Raw genomic sequence first — 13322 nt, forward strand, 5'->3', positions numbered from 1 at the left:
TCTCATCGCACCATTGAAAATAAAGTTTGGGCAAAACAATTTTAAGCCGTTTTTTCTCTTTTGCGAATCGACAACATTTTTTAATGCATTTTTATCTTTTGTATTGAAATAGCATTTCACCAACCGAAAATATAAACTGTTTGGTGTTCTTAAGGCTGCTATTTATGACGTCACGTATTTGTGTAACTTGTGACGTCATCGCTAAAAATAATGATTTTTAGACTTTAGACTCCCGCCTGGTTGAGCTTGGGGTTCATATGAAAAGAACGACGTAATATCACAAACCTATGGTTTAATAGTAAAACCCAATTATTCATGTACTTTAATCCAATCAAATTGTACCTGGGTCAATGAAAACAAGTTTTAACGCAGTATTAAGTATGTTTAAGTTTTAATGTAAGTTAATATAAAGCGTGCAGAGTGTCTTCGTGTTGATGCTGGTGCCGACTGCACCTTGCACCGCAACTAAATTGAACCCAAAGCCTAGAAACTGATTACATTCTTTACGTGGTAGGCGCCCATTACCGCGCATAATTAAGTGATTGTGCTTATGCGTCGCGCCTTCCGCGCGCGCAAGAACAAAAAATTGAGCTACACCCAAAGGCGAAAAACTTACAGTTTAAGGGAAACAAGCATCCCGCGAGATATTACGCGACACTCGTGCCCGGGCAGCAGCAAAACTTAATCTCCAGTAGTCAGCATTTGTTCTTCAATCTAGTTATTTTGTTGCCGTGAAAAGGTTTTTACTTTCAAGTATTTTTTAATGAACTTTTCTTAACGGATAAGCATCACTCTAATACAGGGGTTCTTAAACTTTTTTTACCGCTGACCACTAAAATTTTCTTTCATCTCGCGTGGACCACTTTAGGCAAAAAAAAATGACGTCATATATTGACACCAGGGAGTCGAACCGAAACCGAACCGGAACTTTATGAACCGGTTTTGGGTTAATTTTATCCGAACCGTAACCGAACCTGAACCGTTTTTTATAAGATTTTAAGGAGCCGAACCGGAACTGAACCGAATAATTTGAAAGTACCTGAACCTTAACCGAACCCGAACCTGCAAATAAAAGCGGTTCGCTCCTGCATGACGTCACAACTTCTATTTTACAGAGTCAAGTTACGCCATATTCGAAATTTTATGAAAAAAATATGAATATTGAATGAAAAAATCGTTGATTTTTTATTTTTTAGATATTTCAATAATGAGTTGCTGTTTTTTTAATACGTCACGTAACTTAGATTAAATGACTTACAATTCAAACATTATTCTCTACATTTATCGGCCCACATTTTGAGATTTAACGCAAATTATATTGTATCTGAACCGGAACTTTATGAACCGGTTTTGAAATAGCGATGGTCAAACCGGAGCTGAACCGGAACTTTTAAACTCCTCCGAACCGAAACCGGAACTGAACCGGATTCCGAAAAAATCCTTGAACCCAAACCGAACCTGAACCGCAAAAGTCAAACGGTTCGACTCCCTGATTGACACCACAGTACAAATAGACTTCATAAATTTGCTGATTTTGTCCAAAAATGTGAAAGTGAAATGGATTCCCAATCCGTTTTATTTTTAATTAGATGGTTTTCTTTAATAAATTAATTACTTCTTAAATACACACTAACATTTCAATTCGACCTTCATGGACCCCCTAAAGCTAGTTCACAGACCCCCAAAGAGTCCATGGACCCCAGTTTAAGAACCTCTACTATAATAAGAATCGAGAAATACAAGATTAAAACGCAAACTGTCTTTTAGTTTTATTATTACTAATTATTAAGTCTGACCTTTTCAAATCGCAAAAAGAGCATTGGCGCGTAACAATGACGCCACCTTTCACAGCATTGTGACGTAACACTTGAGGTTGAGGTCAAACTGTTGCTGCTGCAGCTGGTTAGCTGCTGAACATCTTTGCCCAGCCGATTTTTGAAACGAAATAATCCTTTTTCCCAAGCTGCCAGCGACCGAATTTATATATTTGGTTAAAGTTAAGGAGGTGCTACTTTCAACACAAAAACTACATTACAGAGATGCTATTGATTCTCGCAAAGTGAAAAAAACGTCTTTATATCGTTTAGAAGCCAAAACTGTTACTTTCGGTGGTGCGAGGGGACGCATTTGGATTAAAACAAGTAAAAAAAGACATAAACATAAAGATTCGAAAAAAAAGATAGTAATTAATCAATAAAAATAGGCAAAAACTACAGTTTTGTGGGGCATGGTAACGTATCCCCCACCCGACAGTTGATCAAGTTGTTTAACACGAAAATCAACCCACATTGATTTTTTTGGATGACCGTCACTTGATGCGAGCGTTTTCCGCGTACCGTAGCGTGGCAAATACTCGTGGAACTATACGTCGCTATTATGGAACTTTAAATTGGCGCGTGTGGTGAACAGTTTTGTCCACTCTTTTAGTACGTCATCACACATTGGAGCGCTTATTTTTCATCAGTGTTCTAAACAAGTCATTTAAGTCTCAGAAACTTTTTAATTTTGCTTTTCAGGACATGTGCAAAAGGCACTTTGCTTATGAAAGCATATAGAAATGGTTAATGCAGCGTCGTAAGATAAATTCAAAAATATGTTCACGTGCCTTGAAGCAGATTAAGAACAAATTTTTTTTTTGTTTTTTTTTTACCAGTTTAAATGACATATATTGTCACCCAATTCGATAAGTTTGGATCGCTTCAAGAAAGGTTAAATTTCACTTCTTCAGCTAGTAGCAGCTATCTACTGCCCGGCTTTATGGCTCAAAAAGTGAAATTTCAACAGCCTTTGATGATGGCTGAAAGCGGTCACGTCATTCTACTCGCTAATTAATTAACAGTAGATAATATAATTTTTGCTCAGCGGTAATTGTGAATTTTAAAGTTTGATTCTAAGCAAAATTAACTTTAAGCAACCATAGTGATTTGTTTGGCCTACATTGCTTATAAGACGCCCCTCTATGAAACTCTATTTAAAAAAAAGGATTTTTCTTGATGGTACTTAGATAGACTTTTGCCAACGTTCATACAATAGTTGAAATCACAATTTTTTTGCAATCGCGATATCGGCTGCAACTTTGTGGTATTATTACATTGGTGTTGTTGCTACATCAGACCATCAACATATATTTTTCTTAAAATCAAATCACGCAACAAGTTTTGGACAGTACTCAGAGCATTCTTGTCGTTTCAAGCCGCCATGTACAAATGTAAATAAACCCTGTTAAAACTTTCAGCTCTTATATAGGTTTTGTAGTACGGCACAACATATTTTTTAATTATTTTACTCGGTCGAATGGCGTGTGACTTAAGCGGTTGCTTTTGCGTTTGAATTGCTGCCAAACAATAAAACTTTATTATGATACGATATTATACAATCACAGTTTTGCCATCCATGTTGTACGATAACATTTAAAACTATTATTTTGTTTCATTTTCATTATTTTTTCGCATTAAAACATATTTCTAAATCCGTTAAGTTATTTGAAAGGTAATTTTCCTTTTGTAAGCAAACGGAGACAGACCATCGCCCAATAAAATCGTTTGCCCTAGGGCTATGTTAGAATTCGGTAAAAACTACATGGCAGCAGCGCCACCTTGTGAAAATAAAATGATTTTCATATAACCACGGTTGGCGCTGTTCGTATGTTTCGTTTTTAAACAGCGTATTTACCGAGCGCTGTACAGGCTCAATCGTAAGATGTAAAGCAAGTCGATAAACAACCACAGCACTGTTGCCTGCTGCATCCTGCAGGTACGACTAGTCTATAGTGAGATTCGAACTAACGACTTCGGGTAATAAAATGACCATCGCTCTACCAACTGAGCTACACAGGCTCAGAAAAGAGCAAGCAGAGAAACACAACCATAGCACCGTTGCCTGCTGCATACTGTTGGTAAAACTAGCCTGTGGTGAGGTTCGAACTCACGACCTCGGCCATACTGTGTCCAACTGACCCAGGCTCAGAGGGGAGCAAATTGAGAAACAATCATACCCCAATGCTTGTTGCATCCTGTTTGTATAACTAGTCTGCGGCGAGTTTACAACCAATGCTGCACAGTTAGCCACGAAACGTTATTTGTGATTGGGAAAACATTTCCTTTCTAAATTATTCATAAATTACAATTTCCTTAATGAGAGTTCATTCAATTTCACTTCTATAAAAAAGCGTTGTTAGGAGCAACGAGGAATTAAATGACCTTTACAAAAGTGTTTAACTACGAACGACCATCAATGTTACGATATTTTAAAAATATGTCAGGGATCTAAATAAACTGTTATCATGCGCGCGTCTGGTCTGTTTTAACCATATGACTTCTGAGATATTGACAAAATTCGTAATAGTAATTGAAAAAATGTCTTCCGTACAGTGTTTTTCTCAGCTTTTTTTTGCAATAAAATCCTTGTAAAACTAAGTGTGACGTAACAAAGTTACTTGTTGTGCTATATGACGTCACAACTTCATAAGGTGCAAGTTACAGTCATTAATATATCTACCAATATGTTTCGTGCAAAGTAAATAACAAGCCAAAAAATATGGAAATGGCTGTCTACGTAGACAAAAGCAGTTTAAATCGATGCATAATCACCAATGAGTGTATGCGTCCCGAGCGACTTACTTTGTTAGCCGGGTAAATAGAATAGCATGTGCCCATTCACTATTTGCCCGGCTAACAAAGTAATTTAAATAGATTATAAATCATTAAAATCTTAGAAACAATGCAGAACTCTGAACGTCAAACTCAAATTTACCACCACCTGAACTGTAAAACTAACCTTAACTCAAATCGATGTAATATTACTGATAAGTTTATGGTTACCGATGAGCCGGCCAAATAGACAATATACACTTTCTGAAGCTATTTACCCGGCTAACCAGGTAATTCAAACATAATCGGGGAAAAATCATGAAAATAAAGGAAATTGAAAGGCGTATTCGTAGCCGAGCAAATAGGCACTACCTTCAAGGCAACCTGGTCAAATATAATAAACAACCTTATGTGTGTACAACAAACATCATATCAAAACCAGTTATACTTACACCAAATGCATAATATTAAAAAAAGTTTGGGATACCCAGAATTTTCATAAGCACTATTTAACTGATAAATTAGCCCTAATGTACATTCTTGGTATGTGGAATTTGTGCTATAGTTTAACTGCAATAAGTTGATAAAATATCTTAAGTTTACGATGCTAACATGCTTGGCTTTGCAATTCATGCTATTTATCCAGTTATTTCGAAATTATTATTAACAGCTAAAACGAAAGCAATTTAATAATGTTTTGCCTTTTTTTCGTGGACGTTACGCATCACCAGTTCATTAAAAAAACAAACTTTATTTATTCAGCTGGGGTGTCATCATAGTTTATCTCTCTTGATAAAAATATAAAATAGTTAGGTTTTTAATTTTTTTAATAATCTTCGAAACCCTTATAAACCTTCCTCACTTCAAATGTTTTTGTAAAAAAATTATATAGGTAAAAAATTATATTGTAAAAAACTATATATATTTGTAATATAGGGTTTTACAGTTTAACCATAAGTTGTGATATATACGCTATCCTTTACATATAAGCCCAGCCCCAACTTCCTAATAAATTCCCCCATTCCACCCATTGTTCACGGTTTATTTTGATGTTTTCTATACCCACCATAAAAGCCAAATACTTTGCAAGTGAAGTCCATTATGCAAAGTCACAATGCAATTAGTAAATCGTGACAGACTTTGTTGCCAGACGATTGTCAAGAAAATTTTAAAAGGTTTCCGTAAATGGCGTTCGTTATGTTTAAGTCACAGTCAGAGTTATGCTTCCAACAAATGTGCGAAGTGAAATCAAGGTTTGCTTGATTTTAACATAACCTGTGTTTTAAGTAAATTTAACCAGTAAGCATTATAAGTTAGGTAAATGCTTTATCGTTTGTCAGAAAAACAGTTAATTGACAGCTCCAAAGGTGTGATATTGTCAGTTTTCTTATTAAGTAAATTAGAGCAAAATGAGGCTAATCCTAAATTAAATTTTAAAATTGCTTGTGTGCTCTAATTCTAGTTTTGTCTAATTCGTGCAGTTCTACAAATAGTCTGTATTTTTGTCTTTTGGTGTTCAGTTCTTGCAAGGTCTCGTCATTTCCGTTACGTCATCAGTAAAGTTGAACGCACAGAATGTGCAACTTGCTACAATGCGAGCCGGTTAATTAGACGCCGTCCTAAACTGCCGCGACCAAAGTTCAGTTTCGCAAAAAACAAGAAATGAAAAACAAATTTTATTGAACTGCGACTAAGCTGTATCATAAATACTTGTCCAACATCTAACAAGAAAATACTTTATTTTATAGCAAACAATGTTGTTTAAAGTTATCGGCACCTTGGTATTCTGTGTGGTTTGTAATGCAAAGCAATGCGGTAATGTTGTGGAGGTAATTTTGCCGGCAAGTTGCACCAACTCTTCATCCAACGGGAGGACGACACTTCCTTGTGGAGAGGAAGCTTATTGCGAAGATGGATGGACGGTAAGATCATATTTGAACTAAATACATTACATACAAAGCGTTTGCGTGTCGAGCAAATTTTAAGAGGGAATATTCCGCCGGAAAGAGATGAAAGTATTGACGAAAACTATTTAAAAAGATAATAATGTTACTGTGTGTCTGATGCAGAAGGTGTTAACACTTCTTAGTTTACATTACAGAGATTTTTATGTAATATATCGTGGATTGAAATGCTTATTAAAGTGCTTTTAGATTCGCTGGAAGTATTTCTATTGTTTTATTGATTTTTGTGCGGAATTTGCAATTAACATAGTTTCCAACTCCGACGAAGATAGGTAAGCCGAAACGGAAAGTTATTGGGATAAAAGCTGTAGCATCTAAATAAATGTGTTTGGGAGTTTTAAATGTTTTATGTTAAGGGATCCATCAACTTCTTCGCCAACACCGCATCGAAGTCGTCACCCGATTTTAGTATCAGTTTTGTCCGATATAACTGTGGTATCGTTAACGATCCGATACCAAACTAACATGTGACACAACACCCAACAATTGCTCACACATGGAACTTAAATCTTTTCAATCTTCAACAAAACTCTGCAAAGGTATCACCAAACCAAGTTTCTACCTATTCTTGTTTTGCAGGTTTTCCAGCGAAGGTTTAACGGAAGTGTGAGTTTCTATCGCAACTGAACCGAATACAAAAACGGATTTGGAGAATTTTCCGGCGAATTTTGGCTGGGTATGTGAGCAGCTTAAGTAAAATAAGTTCTAAAATCAAACTTTCGTACAATTGCAAAAAATCAACATAAAATCAAATGTATCCAGAATGTCACACTGTCGCACACGCAACAATAATTTAACCTACTAAAACAGCCAACACTGTACGCAATCCGCGCTTTTCACATCTGAAGTTAAATGTCTTAATAATGCACAGGCTTGGAAAGAATCCACATGCTAACATATGGAAAGCAATGTCGGCTTCGCGTTGATTTGTACGATTTCAACGATGCCCATGCATTCGCAAAATACAGGTAAGTTGGTAAAATGGGAAGCTGTTATTATATCGTTCCTTGTTTGATCTGAATAGCACCGTGGAAGGTTTTCAGATTGGTCAGTGTTTTTCGTCAAGGCTCGTCGCATTTACCACGTTAAACGCTTCACGTGCGTAATGAGTTATATTTAAAAACTTGATAAGTCCATATAACTACAAAGATTCCCATGAGATGGTACAATTATAACCAATTTGCTAAAATTTTGCGGGTCCCGTGGTATTTTTTGCCTAAAATGTTGGGATTGGAATAAAATACATACGCTACAACCCACACTACGTTTTGTCCAGTTTATTCAATGTGATGCAAGAGCTTAGCAACTACACACTACTGGTAGCTGGGTACAGTGGTACAGCTGGTGACAGTTTGGGGCCACACAACAGAAAGCAATTCTCCACCGCAGAACACGTCGACAGCAGATAGTAAGTCAATATTTAAATTTAAAGACACGAGTAAGAGTTGAATTTTTCAATCTCATTATATAACTGATGGGTTTCTTTCCAAGGTTTAATTACTATGCAATAAAACTGTTTGAGCGTATATTTCTTTCGATTTACAAGTTGGTTTTCTTCGTTACTAAACATACTGCAATCTAATATTGTCAACGTAGACTGGTTTTATTTTTCAAATTTAGCGTCAAATTATATAAGACGCTATCATATTTTAACTTTACCAACGTTTAATTACCGACTGATAAGTTCCAATTTAAAGAATATTCGTTTTAGATAGCATCTTGTTGTGTTTTAAATAGCATCTTGTTGTGTTTAGTACGTACCCAAATTTCGCCAAACTCCTACACGGGGCTTGGTGGTTCGAGGATATGTTGGGAAGCCACCTGAACGGATACTGGGTAGACGAATCGAAAAAAGGTTATGAACGGAACCCAGAAAACATCATCTGGTACGATTGGAAGGGATTTCGCGAAACGCTTAAAGCGACTACAATGAAACTTAGATGCGATTGATCTGCTTATAATTGATCACAGCTTGTACATACGTGTTTATTATGTGATGTAAAATTGATAAATATTTCGAATGGAAGTTGTACATTGTCAGACGGAAAAAAAATTGGTAAATAAATAGTGTCATAAGAAACACCAAGTGTCGGACATCACTATTAAGTATTAAGTAGGTCTCCTAGCTAAACAAGCGCTTCTGTTTTCCACGATATTAATTTTATTTAAAATATATTACGAAATTTCCAACGTAACGATGTAGTTTCGTTCTAAAATGAAAATAAAAGACAAATTACTGATATCGTTGGAAACGGCTTTTTAGTTGTCAAGTGGCTAACAGTCTATTGTTATGAATTTGTAACTAACAGTGAATATTTTAGCTTATCCCCACTTTTTACGACAACAATCGTATATGCATATGGAAAAAGTATATTATGCAAGATTTGCTACACGCTTTTTTATTTCTCCAGCCATCTTCGTCTAGTTGCACTTCATGCAAAATATACTCAACGAGCAATGTCAAGTGGTTAACTGACTCTGTCTAGAGAAGTAGTTCTAAAAGGTTTTTCATTTTCCTCACTGATAAGCGCACACACTGTCAATTCCTCCCAAGCAAAAACACAAAGTATACTACCTTTTTCATATATATTACTGCGAATGCAGCCTGCTGACAAAAAATATGCAAGACAAACCTACAGGGAAAGAGTCGACAAATTAAAAACTGAATGTTAAACTGTGATGCCAAAAGACAAGACTTGTTGCACAATTTGGATGCACTAACCATCTAAAAGAAGTTTGTTTGAATGTATAACGTAGGGATTAATTTATACCTATGTAAAAATCCCTGAATTGGTGTGCATTTCTTAAATGGCTGTAAGTGTGAAGAGGCAATAGATTTATATTATGAGCCTAATGGACTCTTTACAATACCCATCATTACAGTTAAAAAAGCTTTTCATTTCATATTACGGATTGAATATTTTCTTTTTTATCCATTTTTCCTCTCCAGTTGCTCCGTGGAACAATTTTATTCACAAAATTAAAACTTCTTCAATAAGAGAGCCAAGTGACTACCTTTCAGAAGCAGTTGTAGAGAAAGTTCGGGTTTTTGAAATGCTTCTTTGGAGTCACTTGCTGCACTTTTCAGCCGCTTGTGCGTAGCTCGTGCTCGTGCTTTTTTATGTGTTTTTTTATATGTACCAACCGTTTGGAATGCTTAAAATAAACTTAAGTTAGGTAAATAAACATTGCATAACTCACTATTTCTTGGCCATCTTTTGAAGTTTATTGCCTTTGTTATTTGCTTGTATCCTTATATATGGTCTTATTAATTTGCAAATCTATATTTAATCCTTGCCCGGAAATGATGCCTCGATTAGTTTTTTAAACCTAGTTGTATATCAATTAATATTTACTGGGCGTAGTTAACAGTTTTTTTAATTGTTAATACTATTATGGCATTACGTTATAATAAAACTTGAATGGAGCATTTGATATGATGGTGTAATGAGCATAAACTGTATGATGATATGTGTTTAAGCGAGGAAGAAACGGAGCGTCTGGGTGATGTTTATTCATTCCCTTTTGTGGGGTGTTCATCTGAAAAAGAACAGATATGGCTTTGACTGGGTGACCACCTCTGGTACTATGTTTTATGTAATAGTTTAGATCGTAAATTGTTTTGTTTTATGAAATGTACCACGCTTTTGAAGTTTGTTGTCATTCTTTCAACTGAGGTAAAGCAGACTTTATGACACCGATAAGCACGACCAGATCAATTCCTTTGTTGTCACTAGGCATTTAGTAGATTTGGGCCATATATGTATACTGAAAAATAAAAGTAAAATATTTTTTTTCCAAACTAAACAATTTAATTCGACCTATTTTTGTGACGCCCTCTCAAACACGTGCTCTGCCAAAGACTTAAAGAGGATAATTATCATAGATTTGTCCTTATTTCTTATTGTTAGTGGCAACTTTGCTTTAGTCAGCATTTGCCTCGATGTGGACACAAATGTTCGACATTTGCGGTATTCTCTGGACTCAAAGAAATTCAATGTGAAAAATATTTCCATATGCCTAAATTTCGTATTAGCATATATAGCATAAGTAAAGGTATGTTTTCGTTGCATGAAAAGTGATAAACGCGGCAAAAGTAACTCGAACAAGGAGTGGAAAGCATCACGTGACTTGATCGCAAGTTGAGAGGTGTTAGAATTGGGTTTCTATAACTCTTTTTTTCCGTGGACGTTACGTATGGCCAGTTCAATTAAAAAACAAAATTTATTTTTCAGCTGGGTTGTCATCAGCTGGGTTGTTGCTTGATATGATAGTTTTTATATTAATAAATCTTGTTTTTTCTCAAATAAAATACCTTTAATGTTTTCGAAATAATTTTGTACATTTAGTTTCGGTTTTATAAGCTATATTTAATTACTGACTTCTGAAAAGTCTCCAAATCCGTTTTTGTATTCGATCCAATTGCGATAGAAATCCACACTTCCGTTAAACCTTCGCTGGAAAACCTGCAACACAAGAATTGGTGAAAACTGGTTTGGTGATAACTTTGCAAGTTTTTGTCGGCGAGTAAAAATATCAAAATTTCCCGGATTCAATTGTTGGCAGAAATTAAGGAATCGGCTACGATCCGATATTATCGGACATCCCTAGTTGGTGGGCCCATTTTAGCAGAAAAAATTCAAACTTCCTAAAATTAACCAACAATTATATAAAGCTTACAAAATGCAATTCAAATCAATGCCCGTTTTTTGCAAATGCGTTGTTAATGCGTTGTTGGCCTCTTACCGTCCATCCGTCATCGATGAGAAGTGTTTCCCTCCAGTTAAGTGACGTCACAATCCTTTCCAACTCTGCAAAGTTTGTTGTTGTTTACATTTACATTGGTTCGGATAATAAATTAAACAAACACCGCATTACAAGCCACATGGCTTCCTACAGCATAAAGCAGTGTTGTAAACAAGTCATTTTGAAATAACCTAAGTCCCAGTCAAGTCATTCGTAAAATAACTTAAGTCCCAGTCAAGTCTTTTTGAATAAATAACAAGTCAAGTCCCAGTCCAAGTCATTAGTTGCCCAAGTCAAGTCCCAGTCAAGTTAGAGCAAGTCAACTTTAAGTCATGTCCTTGTTAAAAAAATAAAACTTTAAATTATGAAAACCGGCAAACTCCTCCGATTATTGTGAGCAACTCAAGTCAACACATTGTGCAAAAACAACGCCACGTCCCCTGATGTCAATGTGGTTGTTACGAGCAACGCACAAGCGTGGGTAAAACCTGACAGAACTTGCAAGAGTATCTATAAACCTGCAGTTGATGATTGAAAGTTTGGTTAGCCGCATGTTCGACCGTAATGCGTTTATATGGGAATGGCAGTCCTGGGCCACGTCGAGTTTGTTTTTCATTTAATATTTTTTTCAAATTGTTGATAATTTTTTTCTTTTTATTTAATTTTCTTTTTTTTTTTTTTTTTGTAATATTTTTTGATTTTTTTTTTAATGCTTTTTTTAATGAATGCTTTTTTTGATTTTTTTTTTAATTTTTTTTTAAATACAAGAGTGTAATGGTGGCCATTGGCTGCCATCCTGTTTTTTTTTTTCAGTTTAAAAAAAAAACAAAAAAATTAAAAAAATTAAAACATTTTAAAAATAATTATTAAATTAAAAATATGTAAAAAAAAATATTACAAAAATATTGAATAAAAAAAAAAAAAAATTGAAAAATATAAAAAATTAAAAAAAATTAATAATAAAAAAAAATTAGACGGGGGTGCGGTTGTTGTATATTTTATCGGGGGTTATTTTTTTACTTTTTTATTCAATTTTTTTTTTAATTTTTACAAGATTTTATTTTATTTTTTATATTTTTTTTTTTAATATTTTTTTTTAAATACAAGAGTGTAATGATAGCCCATGGCTGCCATCTTGTTTTTTTTTCTGTTTAAAAAAAAAAAAATGAAAAAAACTATAAAAAAAATAATTATTAAATTAAAAACAATGTCAAAAAAAAAGTATTACAAAAATGTTAAATAAAAAAAAAAAATTGCAAAAAATAAAAAAAATTAATAATAAAAAAAAAACTAGACTTGGTAGTATATTTTATCGGGGGGTATTTTTTTAATTTTTAATATTTTTAATAGATTTAGTTTTTACTTTTTTATTTTTTTTTTTTTATTTGATTTTATTTTTTTTTCATTTTTTTTTTACTTCATTTTTTTTTAACTTTTTTTACTTTATTTTTTATTTTTTACTATTTTACATTATATATTTTATAGCCGATTGAGAATTTTTTCAAAGTCCTCATATTCTGAACTGGGTGAAAAGTTTGCTGATTCATCTCTGTTGGTTTGATTTGCACCTGGTGATAGATTTTTTTTTATCTATTCTCCTTTCTTCATGATCTTCATAGACAGAGCAATTTCAAGTAAATTAGCTTTTCCTTTTTAATATTGCTCATCATTCAAAATTACCCCGTACATCGGATCAACATAATATACTGCTGCCAGCAGCACATAGTTGGCGAGAAGTACCTTTTCACGTCGCATCATGGATGTTATAATTTAAAAAACCCAAGGATGCATTTTATTGGATGTCCTGAAGGTTAGCCATATTTTTGCATATACTTCTATAGACTGACACAGTCGGTTTTAAAAGTAACTTGGTTGCTTGCAGCAAAGGAAAAAACGCAATAATTGAAAAATATTTAACAACAGTAGCAATAAACAAATAGTACAAATTTAAAATAACAAGTGAACATGTGATTAATAAAACTTATTGATTGTTAAATAAAACTAGCTTGCTTAGCTTTTTTCT

General features: G+C 34.2%; 1 pseudogene; it reads left to right on the top strand.

Moving 5' to 3' along the window:
- The first annotated feature begins 6343 nt into the window (after window positions 1-6343).
- LOC146159006 (fibrinogen C domain-containing protein 1-A-like) lies at window positions 6344-8503 on the top strand (annotated as a pseudogene).
- The last annotated feature ends 4819 nt before the right edge of the window (window positions 8504-13322 follow it).

This window comes from Ascidiella aspersa, chromosome 3, assembly GCF_963924565.1.
Source record: "Ascidiella aspersa chromosome 3, kaAscAspe10.2, whole genome shotgun sequence".
Lineage (NCBI taxonomy): Eukaryota > Metazoa > Chordata > Ascidiacea > Phlebobranchia > Ascidiidae > Ascidiella > Ascidiella aspersa.